Below are 7,849 nucleotides of genomic sequence, written 5' to 3'. Positions count from 1 at the left end.
GAGACAAGGCGAGAAGACGGCGACGGTGAAGACGGAGAATGCGGCCAAGGCGTTCAACACCGACCGAGAGTCTCGCCAGTGTACGTACTGCGGGAAATTGGGGCACACGATTGACAAGTGCTGGACCAAGCAGAAGGACGAGAATCGGGGCCCAAGACGCGGCGGCAATGGCAATGGCCGTGGACGCGGGGCCAACAATGCCCAGTGGAGGAACGACGACACCAGCTACAACTACGAATACGGCTATGATCGAGTGGCGTTCGCGGTCTCACTGGAGTGTGGCATTTCGACGGGCAAGAATATGTCCGGGTTGTGGGCGGTCGACAGCGGCGCAACGCACCACATCTGCAACGACAAGGCCAAGTTCGCTCATTTGATTGAGCGGAATGAAGGCGAACTTTCGGTGGCCGACGGCAACAAGGCGGCCATCATGGGTGTGGGGACCATCGTGGAACGAGTGGTTCTGCCCAACGGCGACGAGCGCGACATCGAGATCAAGAACGCGCTGTACGTCCCAAGCATGAGCAAGAATCTGCTTTCGGTGCCACAGATCAACAAGAGTGGTCTGTTCCAAGTCGTGTTCGACAGCACCAAGATGCAGATTGCGCACAAGGGCTCCAAGCAAGTGGTGGCGACGGCAAACCTCGTGGATGGACTCTACTGGCTCCAGACGCCTCAGCGATCGGCGAATGCGGCGACCAGTGGGAAGACGGTCAACTTACACGCGCGTATGGGTCACGCTCCGGTGGAGGTGCTTCGCAAGATGGTCGACAACAACATGATCAAGGACGCGAAGGCACCTTCCAAGTCGAGTGGACCAAGCGTGTGTCGCGGCTGCCAGCAAGGGAAAATGGTCCAGAAGCCGTTCCCAAGCAACCGTGACAAGCGTCACTACGACACGTTCGAGCTGCTCCACTTCGACGTGTGCGGACCCATGGAAGAAGAGTCACTGGGTGGCAGCAAGTATCTGCTGCTGATCGTGGACGAAGCCAGCGGATGCATGAAGGGGTTCTGCCTGCGTGCCAAGTCGGAGAGCGAGGACTGCATCAAGATGTACGTCACGAAGGTGCAGACGCAGTTCGGCAAGAAGGTCAAGTTTGTGCGGCACGACGGAGCCCGTGAGTTCGCGACCAACTCGCTCAAGGCCTTCTACGAAGTCGAAGGCATCGAGCAGCAAACCACGGTTCCGTATGCGCACCAGACCAACGGCACGGCAGAACGCGCCATCCGGACCACCGTCACGATTGGCCGCAGCATGCTGCATCACGCCAAGCTGGACAAGAGCTTCTGGGCTGAGGCGGCCATGACAGCCATCTACGTGAAGAATCGTCTGCCATCACCCAAGATCGTACACAAGACTCCGTTCGAGATCGTTTACAAGTCCAAGCCGAGTGTGAAGCACATGCGTGTGTTCGGATGCCAGACGTACATCCTGACGCCGAAGGAAAGACGGCGCAAGTGGGACCCCAAGGCTCGCGCCGGGCTGTTCCTCGGCTACGAAGAAGTGTCCAAGGCGTATCGAGTTTATGACATCGAGGCGGGGCAGGTGGTTATCAGTCGCGATGTCAACTTCGATGAGTCGACCTTTGGACTTTCGACGCATACTTCGGATGAAGACGTCGATGATGCTGTGCTGGACTTGGACGCGCTGGACCTGGACGACAACGATGGACCGCGCCAAACGAGCTTCAAGCAGGCGGGGAAGCGCAAGTACCGACCGAGTGGCGACGACAACACTGCCAGAAGATCGCGCCCCGTTCGCCACCGAGCTGGCTTAGAAGAAGCAAGTGCGCCGGACGTATCCTCTTCGCGCCGAGCCGACCCCGACGAAGAAGAAAAAGTCTGGGGACCAAGATGAAGACGACGACTCGACGCCTCCAGTGTTTTGGCGTGCCAGTGCCAACGCTGTGGAATCAGCAGCCGATCTATCGGAGCCGACGACGTTCCAAGAAGCTGTGAACGGTCCTGATCAAGTGCACTGGCGCAAAGCGATCCGCGCGGAGCTCAAGTCGATGCGACTGCGTGGTGTGTTTCGAGCTGCCAAGTTGCCTATTGAGGGTTGCTGGTCTTGGGTACTGTGTACCAGTTGTACCCATTAACCGGTTAACCCGAACCGGTCCAATCCGAACCCACGTTGATTATGGTGATTACGGTAAGTTGTTTACGCCACCGATGATTAGACGAGTAGGATGATTGGATGAACACCGGTGAGTGATGGTTGATTAGATGCACTAGGTGATAGGACGCAGGGTCGCGTGTCTATAACAGTAGGGTGTAAGCTCCAACAATTCAATCACTTTCGAATCTTCATTCTACCCCTCAAGTGCCTTCGCTCCGGTCCCGCCGTCTGCGACGTCCCTCCCTCCGCTTCGTCCGAGCTTCGTGTCCAAGATCCATACCTTCCATCAGGTTATGAGCCCAAGCACCATGTCCTCTGCCCAAGACGCCTCGACCAAGGTCTCCATTGACAAGTTCAACGGGGACAACTACGCGACGTGGAACCGCTACATGCGTGGCGTGTTCCTGACCAAGTCGACGTGGCATGTCGTGAACCGCGAGATGGCGCCGAGCTTCACGGACTCGCGGGCCAAGGACGACTACGTCAAGTCGAGCAACATCGCGTTCGGACTGATGTTGCTCCACATGGACGCGGATTACCACCATGTGGTCGACGACTGCGAGGAAGCGTGGGTTGCGTGGACGCGCCTGAAGACGCTGTACGGTGGTTCGCAGAAGGCTGGACGCATCTACCTGAAGCGCCAACTCTTCAGCATAGAGATGTCGGAAGGCGGCAACGTCTTGCATCATTGCAACGAGGTCCTCAACATCAGCGCCAAGATCAGCAGCATCGGCGCCAAGATGGAGGATGAGGACGTGGCGATCTGCCTGTTGCGCAGCCTCCCCAAGAGCTACGAGAACGTCGTGCTGAACTTGGAGATGAGCAGCGCTGAACTACGATCGCAAGACGTCGTGAAGGTGCTGACGAATGAGCACATCAAGAGACAAGGCGAGAAGACGGCGACGGTGAAGACGGAGAATGCGGCCAAGGCGTTCAACACCGACCGAGAGTCTCGCCAGTGTACGTACTGCGGGAAATTGGGGCACACGATTGACAAGTGCTGGACCAAGCAGAAGGACGAGAATCGGGGCCCAAGACGCGGCGGCAATGGCAATGGCCGTGGACGCGGGGCCAACAATGCCCAGTGGAGGAACGACGACGCCAGCTACAACTACGACTACGGCTATGATCGAGTGGCGTTCGCGGTCTCACTGGAGTGTGGCATTTCGACGGGCAAGAATATGTCCGGGTTGTGGGCGGTCGACAGCGGCGGAACGCACCACATCTGCAACGACAATAACGACAAGGCCAAGTTCGCTCATTTGATTGAGCGGAATGAAGGCGAACTTTCGGTGGCCGACGGCAACAAGGCGGCCATCATGGGTGTGGGGACCATCGTGGAACGAGTGGTTCTGCCCAACGGCGACGAGCGCGACATCGAGATCAAGAACGCGCTGTACGTCCCAAGCATGAGCAAGAATCTGCTTTCGGTGCCACAGATCAACAAGAGTGGTCTGTTCCAAGTCGTGTTCGACAGCACCAAGATGCAGATTGCGCACAAGGGCTCCAAGCAAGTGGTGGCGACGGCAAACCTCGTGGATGGACTCTACTGGCTCCAGACGCCTCAGCGATCGGCGAATGCGGCGACCAGTGGAAAGACGGTCGACTTACACGCGCGTATGGGTCACGCTCCGGTGGAGGTGCTTCGCAAGATGGTCGACAACAACATGATCAAGGACGCGAAGGCACCTTCCAAGTCGAGTGGACCAAGCGTGTGTCGCGGCTGCCAGCAAGGGAAAATGGTCCAGAAGCCGTTCCCAAGCAACCGTGACAAGCGTCACTACGATACGTTCGAGCTGCTCCACTTCGACGTGTGCGGACCCATGGAAGAAGAGTCACTGGGTGGCAGCAAGTATCTGCTGCTGATCGTGGACGAAGCCAGCGGATGCATGAAGGGGTTCTGCCTGCGTGCCAAGTCGGAGAGCGAGGACTGCATCAAGATGTACGTCACGAAGGTGCAGACGCAGTTCGGCAAGAAGGTCAAGTTTGTGCGGCACGACGGAGCCCGTGAGTTCGCGACCAACTCGCTCAAGGCCTTCTACGAAGTCGAAGGCATCGAGCAGCAAACCACGGTTCCGTATGCGCACCAGACCAACGGCACGGCAGAACGCGCCATCCGGACCACCGTCACGATTGGCCGCAGCATGCTGCATCACGCCAAGCTGGACAAGAGCTTCTGGGCTGAGGCGGCCATGACAGCCATCTACGTGAAGAATCGTCTGCCATCACCCAAGATCGTACACAAGACTCCGTTCGAGATCGTTTACAAGTCCAAGCCGAGTGTGAAGCACATGCGTGTGTTCGGATGCCAGACGTACATCCTGACGCCGAAGGAAAGACGGCGCAAGTGGGACCCCAAGGCTCGCGCCGGGCTGTTCCTCGGCTACGAAGAAGTGTCCAAGGCGTATCGAGTTTATGACATCGAGGCGGGGCAGGTGGTTATCAGTCGCGATGTCAACTTCGATGAGTCGACCTTTGGACTTTCGACGCATACTTCGGATGAAGACGTCGATGATGCTGTGCTGGACTTGGACGCGCTGGACCTGGACGACAACGATGGACCGCGCCAAACGAGCTTCAAGCAGGCGGGGAAGCGCAAGTACCGACCGAGTGGCGACGACAACACTGCCAGAAGATCGCGCCCCGTTCGCCACCGAGCTGGCTTAGAAGAAGCAAGTGCGCCGGACGTATCCTCTTCGCGCCGAGCCGACCCCGACGAAGAAGAAAAAGTCTGGGGACCAAGATGAAGACGACGACTCGACGCCTCCAGTGTTTTGGCGTGCCAGTGCCAACGCTGTGGAAGCAGCAGCCGATCTATCGGAGCCGACGACGTTCCAAGAGGCTGTGAACGGTCCTGATCAAGTGCACTGGCGCAAAGCGATCCGCGCGGAGCTCAAGTCGATGCGACTGCGTGGTGTGTTTCGAGCTGCCAAGTTGCCTAACGGACAACGCGTCATCGATACCAAGTGGGTGTTCAAGATCAAGCGCAAAGCGGACGGCTCGATCGAGAAGTACAAGGCGCGCCTCGTGGCCAAGGGCTTCAAGCAGAAGTACGGCATTGACTACACCGAGACGTTCTCGCCCGTGGTCAAGTATGTGACACTGCGCATGGTGATCGCGATTGCTAAGTATTTTGGCTGGCCCCTCGACCAACTCGACGTGGTGACAGCATTCCTGTACGGGATAATGAAGGAGGTGGTCTTCTGCGTGGTTCCGGAAGGCGTCGAACTGGATGGTGACTTCGACTGCCTGGAACTGGTGAAGGCCATCTACGGTCTCAAGCAAGCTTCGCGAGTGTGGAACGAGACCTTCGACGAGTTCGTGTGCTCCATCGGCTTCCAAGTGTCGGCCTTCGATCCGAGCCTCTACATCAAGGTGGTGGACGGTCACTGCGTGCTTGTACTGGTGTACGTGGATGACGTACTGATTACCGGGAGTTCGCCCGAGCTGATCGCACGCACGAAGACCGACCTGAAGACGCGCTTCGAGATGACCGACAGCGGCAAGTGCGCGTTTGTTCTTGGGATCGAGTTGGTGGACGGCCCGGACGGCAGCGTGACCATGTGCCAGCGGCGATACGTGGACGACATCCTGAAGCGCTTCGCCATGGACGAGTGCAAGGCCGTGGTGAGTCCGGTGGACATGAGCACTCGACTGGTTCCAAGCGACGCGGCGACCAAGGTGAACGCTCCGTTTCGCGAAGCTGTTGGTGCTCTGATGCACCTGATGACCGCCACGCGCCCAGACATCGCGTACGCCGTTGGCTATGTATCGCGCTTCATGGAGAACCCCCAAGAGGAACACTGGGTTGCGGTCAAGCGTATCTTTCGCTACCTGCAAGGCACCAAGACGCATGGGATCTGCTTCAAGCCGGGCGACAAGATCGACTTTCGTGGCTACTCGGACGCGGACTGGGCCGGCGACCTCGCCGACCGCAAGTCCACTTCAGGCTACACGTTCATGCTCATGAGTGCGCCTGTGAGCTGGGGAAGCAAGAAGCAATCAAGTGTGTCGCTGTCCACGAGCGAAGCGGAGTACATCGCGCTCAGTCTGGCTATCCAAGAAGGCAAGTGGATTCATCGCCTGCTATGCGAGATTCTGGCGGCCGCTAATGAGACTGGACCCGAACTCATGATCCGCGAAGACAACCAGTCGTGCATCAAGATGACGAAGAACCCAGTGAACCACGGTCGCGCCAAGCACATCGACATCAAGTACCACCACATCCGCGATGAAGTCAAGCGCGGCGAAGTCAAGCTCCAGTACTGCGAGACTTCTGTGATGCTAGCGGACATCATGACGAAGGCGCTTACGGGACCACGCCACACGGATCTGACGGTGGCTCTCGGCATTCGTGGGACTTCGAATTGAGGGGGCGTATTGAGGGTTGCTGGTCTTGGGTACTGTGTACCAGTTGTACCCATTAACCGGTTAACCCGAACCGGTCCAATCCGAACCCACGTTGATTATGGTGATTACGGTGAGTTGTTTACGCCACCGATGATTAGACGAGTAGGATGATTGGATGAACACCGGTGAGTGATGGTTGATTAGATGCACTAGGTGATAGGACGCAGGGTCGCGTGTCTATAACAGTAGGGTGTAAGCTCCAACAATTCAATCACTTTCGAATCTTCATTCTACCCCTCAAGTGCCTTCGCTCCGGTCCCGCCGTCTGCGACGTCCCTCCCTCCGCTTCGTCCGAGCTTCGTGTCCAAGATCCATACCTTCCATCATTGCCTAACGGACGACGCGCCATCGATACCAAGTGGGTGTTCAAGATCAAGCGCAAAGCGGACGGCTCGATCGAGAAGTACAAGGCGCGCCTCGTGGCCAAGGGCTTCAAGCAGAAGTACGGCATTGACTACACCGAGACGTTCTCGCCCGTGGTCAAGTATGTGACACTGCGCATGGTGATCGCGATTGCTAAGTATTTTGGCTGGCCCCTCGACCAACTCGACGTGGTGACAGCATTCCTGTACGGGATAATGAAGGAGGTGGTCTTCTGCGTGGTTCCGGAAGGCGTCGAACTGGATGGTGACTTCGACTGCCTGGAACTGGTGAAGGCCATCTACGGTCTCAAGCAAGCTTCGCGAGTGTGGAACGAGACCTTCGACGAGTTCGTGTGCTCCATCGGCTTCCAAGTGTCGGCCTTCGATCCGAGCCTCTACATCAAGGTGGTGGACGGTCACTGCGTGCTTGTACTGGTGTACGTGGATGACGTACTGATTACCGGGAGTTCGCCCGAGCTGATCGCACGCACGAAGACCGACCTGAAGACGCGCTTCGAGATGACCGACAGCGGCAAGTGCGCGTTTGTTCTTGGGATCGAGTTGGTGGACGGCCCGGACGGCAGCGTGACCATGTGCCAGCGGCGATACGTGGACGACATCCTGAAGCGCTTCGCCATGGACGAGTGCAAGGCCGTGGTGAGTCCGGTGGACATGAGCACTCGACTGGTTCCAAGCGACGCGGCGACCAAGGTGAACGCTCCGTTTCGCGAAGCTGTTGGTGCTCTGATGCACCTGATGACCGCCACGCGCCCAGACATCGCGTACGCCGTTGGCTATGTATCGCGCTTCATGGAGAACCCCCAAGAGGAACACTGGGTTGCGGTCAAGCGTATCTTTCGCTACCTGCAAGGCACCAAGACGCATGGGATCTGCTTCAAGCCGGGCGACAAGATCGACTTTCGTGGCTACTCGGACGCGGACTGGGCCGGCGACCTCG

This window comes from Phytophthora sojae (genome assembly GCF_000149755.1).
Source record: "Phytophthora sojae unplaced genomic scaffold PHYSOscaffold_11, whole genome shotgun sequence".
Lineage (NCBI taxonomy): Eukaryota > Oomycota > Peronosporomycetes > Peronosporales > Peronosporaceae > Phytophthora > Phytophthora sojae.
Note: the sequence above shows the minus strand (reverse complement) of the source record.